The following is a 16,753-nucleotide window of genomic DNA, read 5'->3' on the forward strand; positions in this document are numbered from 1 at the left end:
GTATGCAAATTCACTATTTTCATGCCAAAAGACAACTCAGTCAATGAACCGCACAACCACCCAAAATTTCCATTCTTGGTCATGCAACAAGAATTCAGGGTCAACGAGACAACAAAGACACACGCAGCTACAAAATGTTAACAGTGACACACAAAATGAAAAGGAGGTAACTGGAACATTCTTATTGAGGCAGGCTTCACAAAAAAGCTTCATCTCTACCATTCAACTGGACAGGCAGATCATCTTATACTGGCTCATGCTCTTTCCAGGCCTTTCAGATGAGGATTTCTATTTTAATAATACAGAAGTAGAAGAAGTACACTTCCCAGGTCCTTTTGTAACCTGAGGGTGGGAAGCTCCTGAAGGCTGCAGTATAAAATTAAAAGGATGGTGCTATTTTCTCCATGAAGCCCCCCCCTCCATTACCACCTACTTCCCTCTACTCCTCAGGTGAAAGCATTCTTTTCCTCCTCAAGTTTTCCTAGATCACTCTGTCTGGAACCCTCCTCCAACCCTATCACTTACAACCTTGTATAGCATTTATCTTTACATATATTGTACTTCCTCAATAGATGGTAAGTTACTAGATGGCAACTTGCTAGGTAGTGTAGTGGCCAGGGCACTGGACCTGGTGTTAAGAAGATTCGAGTTCCTTCCCCACTTACTAGATTTCTAAACCTGGGTAGATCATTTTAACCTTGGTTTAACTCAGTTTCTTCATCCATAAAATGGGGATAATAGTACCTACCTACCACGGTTTTGTAAGGATAAAATATTTTTAAAGTTCTTTGCAAGCCTTAAAGTGCTATATAAAACCTAGCTATTGTTATTATTGTTAATGCAATCACTCTTCTTTTCATCTCCATAACCTTAGAAGAGTCTTACATATGTGAAGCTAACAAATGTACATTGAACTGACTAGAATAATGGCTTCTTAGAGCCTAGTAGAGGAAAACAGGGAAGGAATCCATATTCTGTCCTATGTTAAGGCAGCCTGTATTTATACCAAATTTTAGATTCCTTTTAAACATTGTGACTTTTCCCACCCCAATCCCCACTTTTCTCCCCCTCTAGCTTGGAAAAAATAATGTCTTTTGGGGCTACTTTTGCTATTAAAAAAAAAATTAAGACTCAGGTTGATGAAGAAAAGAAAACCCCTCAGGCCAAATTTAATTTCCCAAAGAGGCTTGGAGGGGTGGTGGAGGTGCTTTTTCCCTCTACAAATTAAAGTTGATAGGGCATCCTCATTCATTTATGATATTTGATTAATGTCAAGAAGGAGTTTGTCCATTGGCTGGTCCAAACACTATTTCATGTTGCCAAAAGTATTTGCAAGGCAGAAACAAATTCCAAAATTTCTGCACATACATTAACACTGAGTTCTAAGTATGTGAGGTCACGATACATTTCCAAAGAAAGCATCACACCCACAAGCATTACTGTCTTTGGTGTTACATCATTTTTTTTTTTTGCCAGGTATGGAGAACAGTGTTACAGACTATTCCGCACAAGTCAAAGCTATTAAGATACAGAGTGAGAACACTCATGACAATTGAAAACGATGGGACAATAGATTAGCCTCTGGACTGCTCCAGCTCTCATTGGCAATTACATGTGTCCTTATAGGGATAAGAAAAGGAAAATGGTTTTGTCCCAATGAGTTCTAAACTTGAACGTTGTGTGATACAAATTTTATCAACAATGGCAAATCAGGACAGCTTCTTTCAAAGGATAAAATCTTCTGAGATGTACACAGGACTCCCTGGCCAAACAGCTCTCCCCAAACAATGGATTGGTAATTTGATTGCATAAAAGAAGTAGAAACACATGACCTACTTTTCCTTGATATCTAAAAGAAAAAATAATTCTTCATGTTTTGTTTAGTGCTAAATCATAAATCCACCTATCCCTCTCCTCTTTACTTTGCCTATCCATATCCTAACCAGACTAGTAGTAACTGACACATATAGTCCTTTTTATTACCAAGTCCTTTACTCATATGATTTCCTTCAGTCCACACAACAACTCTTAAGGCAGGGGCTACAGGCATTATTATTCCCATTTTAGAGATGAGAAACCCGAGGCTCAAATGGTTTAGTGTAATGACTTGCTTATGCTCACACAAGCCCATCCTTTCAGGTCCATCTTTAGTACCATTTCTTCCAAGATAACTATAGATACGATCCCTCTCCTCCTAATTGTCCCCGTAGAACTTATTTTTGGCAGCATATATTGTTGTTACGTGAATATATGCAAATAAATTTATAAAATGTATTAAATACTGAATTATTTCTTGATCTCTGGTTGTTCTGTACGCACATATCTTATCTCTTACCATAGATTATAACAGCCTTGATGACAAGAACCATGTTATATATCTATATACCCTCATCTACAGCTACATCTATGGTACCTTTCAGATTCCTTACAGCACTTAGTGTAGCACTACAAACACCATAAAATACTTTAAATTGAATTCAATGAGATCCAACCCTGAATTTTCTGAAGATGTTATTTCTAAAGTCTGGGGGTGGAGACCAGGGTGGGAAAGGAGAAAGAGGTCAAGGGCCTGCAGATAAAGGAATATTTTACCTCTGTCAAGGGCATATGAATTGAACAATAGACTATTAAAAAAAACCCACATTGTGTCTTTAATACACCAAATGAGGGGCTAGTTACATGCAGAGTCTCAAAGCTCTCAAAGGCTACATGCTGTTATAAGCAGAAGGTAATCATTTAAAGGAAGAAAGAACAACTATTCTATACATGGTTTAAACAAGGGGTCAATTCCCAGTCGGAAATAGCATGGCGTACTTGTTAGCATGCTCATCTTGGATTCAGGAAGTCTTGGGTTCAAAGCCTGTCCCTGTTGCTTACTAGGTCAATCACAGTGCAGGTCCTTTGTGTAGTAACATTATTTCCAGAATAAAACAACTCCCAAATTCATCTGTATCTACCCCTACTTTTTTCTACCTCACTTTCTTGTTCTGACACCAAAACTTCTTTTCTGAATGTTCAAAGGAAAGATATGGTGCTGCATATCACCTTTATCAGTCTTGATTCTGACAGATTTCTTCAACTGATTCAACAATGATTTGATTTATATAAATATATGATCCATTTATAATACTTGTTAGCTGTTTGCTTAATAGGTGTTTATTCTCACTTATTACTGCAGGAGATTTGAATAGGTAGATGTGTAAGCATAAGGGGGACCAAAAGACATGTCAGAGAATAATGATGTTTTAATAACTTTGCACATTGCCCTGCAATACTCCCAGGGGGAAAAATAGGTATCAGGGATGCACCTACCTACAACTTACAACATACAATGAATATATAGAAGTCAGGGAAGGAATAGAGATTTATTGAGGGATTGTATCATAATGAAAGGACCATTAGTCTATAAAATAGAACATCTGGGTTCTAATCCCAGCTCTGTCTTTGACTAGCTTTTTAATCTTAGGCAAACACCTCAATCTCTCAGGCTTCAGCTTCTTCATCCATACAAGAAAGGCCCTGACTAGAATCAAGGGTTCTTAACCTGGAATCCATCAACTTGTTTTTTTTTTAATATTTTGATAATTGTTCAAATTGTTCAGTTTTTTTATAATTTTACATATTTTATTGCATGCATTTATGAACATTATTCTGAGAAAGGATCCATAGGCTTCATCACATGGCCAAAGGATTTCATGACACACAAAAAAGTTAAGAAGTCTTGGCCTAAATAATATACTACCCACAAATAATAGTACTTGGGCTTTCCATCTGTTTTCTTTCCTTCTTGTTACTGACTGCCATACCTGTTTTCCCAGGCATTATGAATAATGTCTATTATACCACTTCTCAAATATGTTGCTGTTGGTGTTATGCTGTAGCCTCTTTAAACCTCTATGTGTCTGCTCTCCATTGACATTTTGGTTATCTGTGATTGTGATTCTCTCTCTCTATCTCTCTTTGTCTCTCTCTCTGTCTCTCTCTTTCTCCCATCCTTCTTCCCTTCTTCCCTCTCTTTACTAATACAACTAATCACCTATTCTGTAATTTACTATTCTACAGAGTTGCCTGGGGGCACTGAGAGCTTAAGTGAATTGCTGGGGATTATATGACTAGTATGTGTCAGAGACAGGAACTGAACCCAGAACTTCTTGATTTTTGAGGCCAGACTTCTATCACTGTACCTTGCTTCCTTTCATATAGCTCAAGCTCTATCTTTATTCATATCTACATAACAATAATAATAATAACAATAACAATAATGATAGTTAACATTTCTATAGCGCCTGCTGTGTGCCAGGCACTTTACACATCTTGTCTCATTTGATCCTCAAAGCAATTCTATGAGGTAGGTATTGTTATTGTCTCCATTTTACAGTTGAGGCAACCGAGGCAAACAGAAGTTGAATGACATGCCCAAGGTCAAACTATTAGGAAAAGTCTGAGGCTAAATTTGAACTCAGGGCTACCTGACTATAGGCCCTGTTGCTCTATCCATTGCACCATCTAGCTGATAGAAAGAACAACACCTGTCTCTATATCTCCATCTCTATCTAAGTCTTACATTGATGGGACTAATTGAACAGGCTGCCTACCTAACTGCATTTTACAGTCTGGGCAATACACATCTTTCATCCAATATATTTTGGAAGGTGAGGTGAAACTCTGTCTAATGATTCTCATTGAAGAAATTGTACAGTTTAGTGGAAATTGATGTAATTAGCACATTGTCAAAAGAAGTATGTGAAAAACTTCACCGTGTACAGGAGATACCTCTTCTGTTTGGACTTGGCAAAGTATATCCGTTATGCCACACAGAAACACCTTAAAGTGAGCATGTGTCTTCCTGTTTAATGACTCATTTGATACTGTATTTAGCAGATTGTTCAATAACGTTATCTCTGATTATATCTGTCAAAGACTCTTGTATGATTTTAGTAAAGATGTAGAAAAATGCATTGTTTTAGGAGAGGTTTTAAGGCTACATTTTATTCTGTTGAGTCAAATACTTTATTTTTGTAAATTAACAAATAGTAAATATAATTGGATATCATAGCCTCTGAACCTGTTGGTCAGTATTCTGCTATAGTAAATCATATACTAAAACATCTGTACTCTTCTCATTTTCATCAAGGACACTCCAGCTTCGTACCTATACTATTTTCACAAAGGTCATATAGACACTAGAATGTAATCATATTGATAGTATTGCTGATGGCTCCTCAGTGTTTTTTTAAGTCTGTAATTATCAATTTTTCAAATCTCCACTCACCTGAGATATTTTGAAAATTGATCCCAAATGCCTTTGAAATGGAATCAATTCCAAGTTAAAAGGCAACATTTATTAAGTGCCTGGTATGTACATTTTGCTAACTACTAGCATGCATATCTTTCGTACATATTTTTCAGGGCCACGGATTAAAAAAGAAATTGTCTTAACTCAAACTATATATCTGTTTATATTGTTGGGAAAATTTTTTTACTTTTAGTTGCTCTGTGTATATATTTGAACCTGATTACTCCAATTAGGAAGTTTCCCAGTTTAAATTCAGAGACGCAATTATACTTACAAATCTGTGGAAAAGAACACATTGTCTTCAGAAGTTCCAAGTATTTTTACATCACTGTTAGCATTTTTACAGTCTTAATGGTTTTTAATCTTAATTTATGTTCCATTCTATTTCTTATGTTTCTGATACATTAAGGAGTATGGTTTATATAACACAAATAAATGAGAGCAGTTGGCAATAATTTGTTTAATATCTTTCAAAGATCTTTGACCAAATATAAAGATTTTAAATTGACCTTTGTAACTCACTTCATCTTAACTTACTTCTCTGCAAAATGAACAGATCGAACTGGATGATTCCTAAAGTCCAGATCTAATCCTAAAATCATATAAATTTTCTTACATAATAAGTATATTTGATAACCAAGGTTTAACATCCAAATATCATAGTTCAGATACTGTTAAGATAAAGCAAGATAGCTGTAGAAAATTTAGTAGATTCTATTACACATATATTTCTTGTTCTCCTTAAAATTTAATCTATAAATGCTCTCAGTATGATCTGGCTTATGCAGGTTTCATGCCAAGTTCTCAGTGGGCTAATTTTCATTTTAACTGATTTTTAATACTTTGTAAGACTATATTGTTAATAATCTTCCACCATCCTGTGATTGTTCTGTATAATGTTTTGCCAATGAATTTGTATTCTAAACTGTCCCTCCTTTGGATGCCATCTCTCTCTCTCTTTGGCAAGGAAATCAAGTTTTCCTGGCCAGTATAGTACCTCGGTTCATTTAGCCTCCTAGTCGTGGCAACTGCTCTGCACAGGGTAAACTTTACAAAGACAAGGTGAAAATTTGCATTATAGTCTTTACTTTTATTCATTTTCAGGCAGAGTAAAAAGCCAATTTATTCTATCATAATTGATTCCAACAACTTACACTCAGATTTCTATAACTATACACTATGGTTTTGTTGTTGTTATTATTTGTTAAGTGGTTTTTGAGTCGTGTTGACTCTCTGTGACCCCATCTGGGGTTTTCGTGGCAGAAATATTGGAGTGGTTTCTCATTTCCTTCTCCAGCCTGTTCCACAAATGAACTGAGGCAAACAGGGTTAAGTGATTTGCCCAGGGTCACACAGCTACTGAGTATCTGAGGACACATTTGAACTCATGAAGTTGAGTTTTCCTGATTCTAGGACCAGTGCTCTATCCACACACCCTAGATGTTTTGCTTTCATCTTAATCTTTTTTAAAATTTAATTTGGTGCTGATTTTAGCCTTTGCACTAACCAGTCCATAGCCTTACTACAGAGATGTTGAAAATTTAATTTTTAATGATTTTTTTTACTACTTACCACATCTATCACTGAATCACAAAATTCAAGAGTAGAAAGGGACCTCTGAGGTCATATAGTCCAACCCATTTTTCATTCTAGTAACTTTGATTCTCATCTCAAAGAAAATATTCATTATGTGTATTCATGAAGATTCTGAACAGATTTAAGTCTTTTGTTTCTTCTATTTCTTTATTTAGAACTTAATTTCCTAATACATATTTCTCTGCTCCTCTATACCCACCTTTTTATTGAAGACACCAACTTCAAGTATATGTATGTACACATGCATGCATGCATGTATGTATGTGTGTGTGTGTGTATGCATGTGCATACACATATACTTAGTTTTGAGGACTCTGTCAACTTTTTCCTAGAATTTCTCTACTACTTCATCCTTTCCAATAGGTATTGGTACATAAACTACAATTATGCTCATGATAGTATCTTTACTTATGGTCTTGGCATGTTCAACAAGGCAACAGAAATAGGTAATCCCTGAAATGATGTTGTTCATTGCCTTCTGGCATACAATAAAACAATTTAAACTTCTTTATTTTCCTCTTTGGGGAGAACTTGGCAGCAGTACTGCTACTTCTTTACATTTTCTCATTTCTTTATAGAAAGAATGTTGTTTATTCTCATCAGTAGGGAATCTGCCCATTGGTTCTTGGATAAAAATGTCATATGGCCCTTTTATAATTCATTATTATGATATGAAGATGACCCCTGGCTCTCAAGAGCTATGCCAGTGGAGTACAAGCTCTCATAATCAGTGAATCAGTCATCAAGCATTCATTAAGTATTTACTGCATACACTGTGCCAGGTTGACACTAGCAGATTCCACCAAAATCAACATAAGCCTGGTAACAGATTTTCTCTGCTGTGTGAGGACCAGACTAAATACATAAAAGCTCATCATAAGAAATTTGGTCACTAGCTGATATTTATTGGTCATGGAAAACTATGAAATAGATAAAACATTTTGCCATTCTGCCCTCTATGCCCCCTTTACTAAGAATCCAATGGTACTTAGAAGGTTAACAAAAATAGTGGAAAAAGCCTACAGGCTGTAAGGTAGAAATGGAGAAATGAACCTAAGTCATGTGATATTTTAGGTTGCATACACCTTTTATAGGAATTCCTTAACCTTGGATTTTTTTTTCCAAGGGAAGAATAAAATTGTGTTTTCCTTTGTGTAGTAAACTCCCTTTACCAATGCAGACTGGCACCTGCTTTGCTACTTCTAGTTTTAGAAAGCTTCCTGGGCACACTGAGAGGTTATATGACTTGAGGCCAGTTATCTATCAGCTACATGATGACTTCTTCTTATCTTTGAAATTGTATTTTTAATTGCCTATGTTCTTTAAAATATGATTTCACTTAAAGTATTAGTACAAGAGCAGATTAAATTCTAATTTGTAAATGACAATCTTTTTGTTTTAGGCCCTCATATAATCATACAAACATTGTTAATTCAGGAATAGCAAATGGGAAAATGATTATAGACATAGTCCCATTCTCTGATACACCAGATGAAAACGATAAATCTTAGAAAAAGAAACTGCAACTTCTAACACTTCAACAGGAAGATCCACTTTTTAGAAGACCTTATTTAAGATCATTGAAGGGTTTTTTTGGCCACTTGTCTGAAGTGCAAATGTGACCAAAGCCTGACAAAAAAAAAAGTACATTTAGATGTTCTTTCACTTCGTCCAGGTTTAACTTGGTTGTATTACCTAAATGTTTTTTGGTGTTACTCAATCTTCTAAACTACAGTTTTAATCATTATTTCAATCTTCTTCTCCTAAAAAAAATAATTAAAAATAATTAAGGACAGAGAGACAGGGTGGCATAGGAAACAGAGAGGTGCCTTTGAACAAGGAAGACCTGAATTCATGTGCCCCTCTGGCACATCCTGGCTTTCTGACCCTGGGCAAGTCTCTGAACCCCTAAGTTCTCTAGGTAGCTTTCAAAGATTATAAGTGGCAGGGTAGGGGGTCTCCTCAGCCTGGACTTCCCTAAAACAATGAAATCAAAGGTCCAGTTTCTATCCTTATTTAAGGGCATTCTAATTTTTAAAAAAATCAAAAATATTATTTAATTTAAAAAATAATAAAGTATCATTCCTTTCCCAAAGCTTTATAGGGACATGAAGAAGAGGGTTAAAAAATGGTAGAAATAAATAGGATAGGATATACATACATGAGGCAAGATATAAAGGTCATGGTTCACTTGTGGCTGAGGCAACCTTGTCCAAATGCATGTTGATAGTAGGTATAGCCTACCTGCACAACCAAGATTAATATAACTGCACAAGTAGCACCCTTGCATTTGATTTGGGAAGTATCTATGGTATGTCCTGTGTCCACAGTGTAAGAATGATAACAGGTTTTATTATGTTTACAGATGTTCTTTTTTTCCTTCCTAACATCAGGATATTAGGATTTATCAGAAAAGTGCCTAGACTCTTACTCACCACTGAGACGGACCAAATTTCCCTAGGGTAGTAAATTCTTTCTGAACAGTCATTCCTAGTCCCTGTCCTATCATCCCTTCCACCAAAGGGCAGTCCTTTTTCTGTATTTGGACAAACTACAAAGTACATTAAGTTAACAGAAATGCCTTCTTCAGATTTGAAGAGGCTCACTTATGCTCTGAAATTTCCCCATTTCTAGCTGTTTGCTGCTCAATAAGGAGCAACTTTCTCTGACTGACCTCCCCTTGATCATTTGCATAGTAGATCCTCTCAGGACAGGAGCAGACAACTGTAACCTTGATGAAAAGCAGGACGTCTAAGCAGCTTATTCCCAATAACACATGGTCCATTTGAGCAGAAATGTTTTCATTCCTCATGTTCAGGCCAAAAAGGAAGAGAGGGATATCTATGACTGAAAGTCATGTTATTAATGATTCTATGATATGATTATATGAGTTGCTGAAAGACCTGATTTTAAACAGCACACAGTGCCAATGAAGTCAAGGTTGTGCCTCCCTGTCCCTCTGTAGGTCAGGTAGCTCTGAATATCTACAGGGAAAAAAAAAATACAAAACACTTTTTTTCACAGCCAGGAGACATTCAGTCCTGATCTGCCTTCTTGATTAGGCACCTCCTTGATTAGAAAGAGGGCTGAAGCTGAGAATAAGCATGGATGACTACAGAGGAAAACTAACTCAAGGTCAGCCATTACTATTGTCTTAGTAATAATAATAATACCTGGAATTTCTATAAGTGGTTTGCTGTTTGCAAGGCACTTTACATACACTAATAACAGCTATATGGTGTTCTATGATTTTCAAAGCTCTTCATAGATACTATCTCATTTGACATAACAACCCTATGAAGTAGCTGCTATTATCCATTTTATAGATATTGGAAACTCAGGCAGAGAGGTTAAGTGACTTGCTGACAATTACATATTTCTAAGCACCTGAGGCAGGATTTGAACTCAGGTCTTCTTGAATCCACATCTGACATTTGCTTCCACTGTACGACCTAGCTGTCATTTGATTCCCTTAATAACCCGCTGAAGGATAAGCAGTGAAAATCTTACTATATCCATTTTAATAATAGCTAGCATGCACATAGTGCTTTAAGGTTTGCAGAATGCTTTCCAAATATCTCGTTTAATCTTCACAACAATCCCATAATGGAGGAGGTATTGTTGTTGTTGCTGTTATTATTCTCATTTTACAAATGAGAAAACTGATATAGAGAAAGTAATATATATATATATATATATATATATACATATATATATGTATATATATATGTATATATATATATATATATATGTATATATATACGTATATATATATATACATATATATATGTATATATATATATGTATATATACAGAGAGAGAGAGAGAGAGAGAGAGAGAGAGAGAGAGAGAAGAGAGAGTAAGTGACTTGTCCAGGATCACTCAGATAATAAGTATCTGAGGCTGGATTTGAATTCAGGTGACCCTGACTCCAGATCTAGCACTCTATCTGCTATATCACCAGACACTTTTGCATAAGAGGATTCTAAGGCTTTGTTTTTCAGTGACTTGCAAAGCACTATACAACTAGTATCAGAAGAAAGATTCTAATTTAAGTCTCTCCAAATTCAAACTGCAGCAAGCCTGCAAACCTGAAAGAAAGAAAAACAGTGGCTTTTACTTTTGTACTAGGGAAGAAGAGAGACCAAGTACTGGAAAGGCTGGTCAATGAAGGTAGTGCCTCATCTCCTGACTCTTATTACTGTTTCTATTCCATTGGACAGCATCATTTCATGTAATTTTTAATAATCTGGAGATGATAAATCTTATGACTACTACAAAATTCTTATAACCTTGGTGGGATAACAGATATTTTTTCATTGCTTGTCCTATTAAATTACTCAGTGGCTGTGAGCTGTTACCATACATCCTTGAGGTCCACAAAAGTTTATCGAGTCAACTCCCCTTCACTGACACAGAGAAACATGACATCGATGGTGAGACTTCATTATGAATTTTAGAGTCTTTGAGGTGGGAAAGGGCTGCCAAAACTAGTTTGGCATACTGGGAACTTAAGGGCCAGAGATTATTTTCATTTCTGGCGATGTTCACAGGGCCTTTGGGCAGATAACGTCACCAAGCCAAGCAAGCCTTAAATATTCCCATTTGTAAGGTAGCGCTAACTAGCCTTCACCATTTTCCTTAACAGGGCATTATTAAGAATTAGATGTTTCTAAAATACTTTGATTTTTTTTTTCCAAGGTGGCAGTCTAAATACAAAACAACAGGATGGTAGTTGTTTGCTTTGTCTTCTCATCGAATTTGGATCATTCAAGAAAGTATACAGCTGCCACACTAAGAGGATACACTATTTACAGTTTGTAATGCAACATAAAGAGCTCTTATTTTGAAATTTAGAAGCAGAAAAGGACCATGGAGATCACAAAATCTAACTTGCTCTTTTCACAGATGAGGAAACTGAGGCCAGATGATTAAGTAACTTGTCCAAGGTCATACAAGTAGTGACACAGTCAAAATTTGAATCCAGCTCCTCTAACTTCAAAGCTAGCACTCAATACTACACTATTGTGCTTTTCACTCATCCCAAACTTTTCTGGCTATAAATTTTGAATTGTCTTTTGGAGAGGGTGTAAGTGCACACACTTAAGCCTGTACCTTTATGTATAAGGGCAACATTAATTTAAAATACAAAACAAAAACAAAACAAAACAAAAAACGATTCTGGAAATAAGAGAATACTTCAGTATCAGCCAGAACAATCTGTTCAATTCCCATTGCTAAAAGGCAAGAATTAAGGATTTGAAATTTGAGAGTTAAAAACAGCTCCTTTTAATACTACTATTTCAAGATATTTAAGACAGCCTATGGCTACTGAGGCTTCTGGGTGCATTTATCATGGAAAACATTTCCCATTTGTTGTTCTCTGTCCATACTTTCCACATTTGTTGGAGAAGTCCACATTTGCGTATATAAGGGAAGATCTGCTCCTTGTAGCCTGCAGAAATTCCATCATTTACATTTTACACATGCTTATTGACTAATTTACCTTTCCAGGCACTTCCCTGACTGGTCTCAAATCTTCTCACTTTAGGAGGGAAAGTTACTTAAGCAGTATGAGTAGACTGGAGCTAATCATACAGTCTGAAATACCTCAAATTGCTCTTTCCTTCTGCTTCTCACTGAAACCTAGTTCTCTGCTGTTAAAATAGCCTCCCTGGCCTCCTTTTCCAGCCATGACTGTACTTTAACTCATTCCCCTAACTCACTGGTCGGGGGCGGGGGGGGGGGGGGGAGTTGGAATACTCCTTATTTCCCATTGTCACTACCACCATCACCTACCCTCCTTTGTAGTTCATCCAATCTACATCTACCACAGAATCAAAATCCTGGTAGTTGTTGATTAGCAACTTGCAGGACTCTCTTCTCCTGTCAATGAGTTCAGTGTCTGTTCAAAGTCTTTCTCTCTTCAATTCCTGCCCTCATACTAGAAGACACTTCAACACACACATTGATATCCCCTGAAATAGTCTAAATTCCTAGTTCCTTAACTTTCTCATATCTCATGACCTGTTCTTCCACCCTACCTCAGGCACATACAGAAATATCCTCAGATCTTGCCATCACCCACAAATGTGACACTTTGTTATTCGTGAACTCTGAAGTTCCCTTATCTGGTCAAAATTCATTGCATTCTCCCTCTCCCTTGCAACTTCAAACCCTGTTCTTCATCCACACTGTGAACATCCTAACCTCTAATTCCTGGAACCTTTGGGTTTTTTCCCTAAGATATCCCTTCTGCTCTAGCTACTCTCTCCTGATCCTTTGGTAAACCAGTTCAACTCTACACTGTCTTAACCTCTTGAATGTTATGCCTTTATTAATGTATTTCTGCTTCAGCCCTGATAAACCTTAACCTTAGATTACTCCCACTATCTGCTGCCTTTGCTCTTACACATGTGCTATTGAATGATCCCGTGGAAAATCATGAAACCATGCTAAATGGGTCTACTAGAAATTTATGTTACGTAACCTCAACTGAAGTCTCACAGCTTTAAGGAAATCTTTTTAAATCTCTAATTAACTCTTCATCTAACACAGGCCATCTTCTGACTCTAGACCATTTCCACTGGGTGTTCCTTTTGCCTGGAATACTCATCTCTGCTCCTGGGCTCCCTGGATTCCTTAAGGTCCCAGCTAAAATCCTACCTTTTGCAGGAAGTTTTCCCAACCTCTCTTAATTCTAGTGTCTTCCCTTTGTTGATTATTTTCAACTTATCCTGTATATAAGCTTGTTTGTACATGTAATTTGCTTGTTTTCTCCCTCCTCCCATTAGACTACAAACTCCTTAAGAGTAGAGACTTTTTTTGCTTTTCTTTTTGCTTTTCCTCAGCACAACACAATTTCTGGCACATAGTGGGTACTTAATATTTATTGACTGAATGACATATGGAATCATTTTTGAAAATGCCTCTGTTTTTTCCTGGCTCCTTTGATCAAACTTCTCCCCTCCCCCTATCATGCACTGAGGAGAAAAAAAATTATATGGGAGAGGAGGAAAAATTAGAATGGGATTTAAGAAACCTGCTGCCTCTACCCTACTAACTTGTATAGTAAATGATCAAGAAAGGTATAATTTTAATCCTGTGAGGCAAAATAGGCAGCCTGCTTATATTGTCACTGCATTAGAGTTCAAGGAGTCAATCCCCTCTCTGTAAATATAGAGAAGTAAAAGAAAGGCAAACCAAACAGGCATCCATCTATTGATACTTAACCTCTTCTTTCTTCATATGCTCAATGATGGACTCTTAAGAGTTAATATTACTGAGGGAGCATTAAATTGACTTTTCATTCTCCTATTGCCCAGAACCAACATAATTGTGAGCCAGGATGGCAGAGGCCCCAAACACACAAAAATTGTCCCAGATGCCAAGATGAATCAGCAGTAGAGGCAATTAAACAGAGGACATCTAGCCCAACACATACCTGAACAAAAATAATTTCTAGAACCTATTCAAAAACTGGACATCTAACTTCTGCCTTAAGGTCTCCAGTGATGAAGAAACCTACTATTCTCCAAGGCAATTAATTTCATTTTGGGAGAGCTCTAATTGTTGGAAATTTTTTCTTTAGTTTAAACCTAAATTTGTTTCTTTTCAACTCCTACCCATTCCTCTAAGTTATACCTGGTAGGGACAAGCAAGTCTAATAATCTCTCTTCTGTTATGGCTATTCAAGTATAGGAAGACAGTTGTGTCCCTCCCTTACCTAATTCTTCTCTTCTTCAAGATAAATGTGCTCAAAAGCTCAACCTTCTCAAAATATCTTCCCTTCGATGAAAATCTAATAGGTGTCATCTAGAGTACAATGAAAAAGTAGTTATATAAAAATTCCTATCCTGTAGGACAGTTCATTGACTCTCTGGCCTTCTTTCTTATCATTGAATCTGATTGATATAAGCTAAGAAATAAGTATCTGAATCTATACTCAAATTACATTGCTACTGAGAGAGAAACATAGACTACTTGAGATCTTTAAAACTGGATTTGCAACCAGTCAGGAGGCTAGGCCTTTTGAGCTGTATTTTTGCAACTCATCTAAGAGAGGAAGAAAAAAGAAACACAATATAAAACAAAATGAATTTGTTTCCCTCAATTTTAGAAAAGAAACAGCAAGGACTATAATGGGTATCTCAATTCAAATCTAGCCTATCCTATTGTCTCCAGTAACGACAAACTTTTAAGGAAACTGCCTTCATCTTTTATATGGTTTCAAGCCAGAGGTTCAGGCACAGACTAATTGAGAAATATGGCTTCAGTTTATAGAGTTTAAGGAAACAGATTGGGAAGAAGCGTGGGAAAAACACCACTACCCAGATAACAATATAGGATTAAAGAGAAATGGGATAAGTGGAAGAGGACCAAAAATTCTGCATGTAATTTAGGGACCCTTGGATGCCTAAATCCAACCTATCAGTTGGTTTTCTGAAAATGAGCACCATCTAGATTCCAGGTGTCCCCAGTGCTTTATCAAGGCTTTTTAAAATTACATTGTAGGACAACCCTGAAAATTAATCCAAATACATTGGAAAGGAAAACTGGGAGCTGGGAATTATATGAGAGAATAGAGAAACAAATTTAAGTGAAGATATCTTGATTCAATACCCAGAATAAAATGGAAGAATTATTATTCATATCTTGGACCTTATGGCCCTCCCAAATAAACACTGATCTAGCTCTAGACTGAATCCCATGAAATATAACCTCATTTTAAAGATTCTCTTTTTTAGTGTTTAGACTGCTGGGAAAACTCTCTCTCTCTCTCTCTCTCTCTCTCTCTCTCTCTCTCTCTCTCTCTCTCTCTCTCTCTCTCTCTCTTTCTGTTTCTGTGTCTCTGGCTCTGGCTCTGGCTCTCTCTCACTCTTCTCTTTCTCTGTGCATCCCTATCTGTGTCTGTCTCTCAGGCTCTCTGCCTCTTTCTCTCTGTCTCTGTATCTCTCTATCTCTCTCACACACATTTATTTGTCACTGATTATGTGAAGGGTTCAGTGCTGGGTATATAAACACATGCATTAAAAAAAATAGTCTTTGACTTAAGGAGCTTTTCTCTTCCAGAAATATAACTACCACTTCTGGTCTAGGTCAAAAACCACAAAATACGCTTGGGAAAAACAGCACACACACAAAAGTATAAGGTGTTTCTTTTGTTTGTTTTTTACAGATAAATTTGGTTGGGAGGAATTTAGGGAGAATGAATGAATAAATGAGTATTTAATAATAAGTGCTTACAATGTGCCAAACATTGGGCTAACTATCTGGGAAACTGGAGGTAATTCCTGCTGTCAAGGAGCTCACATGCTAGTTGGTGGAAACAATACAAAAGAAGATCCTAAAGGACAGATGGGAAGGCTCAGAAGTCTTAAACCTGAAGCAGAGGAATGGATGGCAAGGAAAGCATGACCTCATGCCCTGGCATACAACAAGAACCCATGGCTTGGAGAGACCCTGTGACCCTACCCAGTGCATGGGAGATATAGAGCCCAGGACAGTATTGCTTGGAAGACTAAATGCTTGTGGAGGAAATAGGGTGAGAATGGGCTAAGAGGGAGCTTCTTTAGCTGGGTGGGCAACATAACCATCTGATAGCTTCCTCTTCTAGCTAATTATCCTCACTAACTTGGGGCTGACCAGAGCTATTCTTATCTACCGAAGGAGTACAAGTACTGTCAGTGCTTTGTAAAATTTCAGTGTCCTGGGACAAAAGCCCAATTGCCTCACTGCCTAGGGCTTTGTTCTCTTCATATGGAAAATAAAAGACTTTTTGACACCTTAAAATTCACAGGAAAAAAAGAGCAAATTACTTGTGACTGGGCCCATAGAGGTTGCTATTCTCACTAATACAAC

General features: G+C 36.8%; 1 protein-coding gene across 5 annotated transcripts in view; it reads right to left on the reverse strand.

Moving 5' to 3' along the window:
* The window catches only part of NRXN3 (neurexin 3), a 2,091,311-nt gene that overhangs the window by 1,049,933 nt on the left and 1,024,625 nt on the right, over window positions 1-16,753 (reverse strand). The gene's annotated exons all lie outside the window — the stretch shown is intronic.

Source organism: Phascolarctos cinereus, unplaced genomic scaffold (assembly GCF_003287225.1).
Source record: "Phascolarctos cinereus isolate Bilbo 61053 unplaced genomic scaffold, phaCin_HiC Scaffold_3;HRSCAF=262, whole genome shotgun sequence".
Classification (NCBI taxonomy): domain Eukaryota; kingdom Metazoa; phylum Chordata; class Mammalia; order Diprotodontia; family Phascolarctidae; genus Phascolarctos; species Phascolarctos cinereus.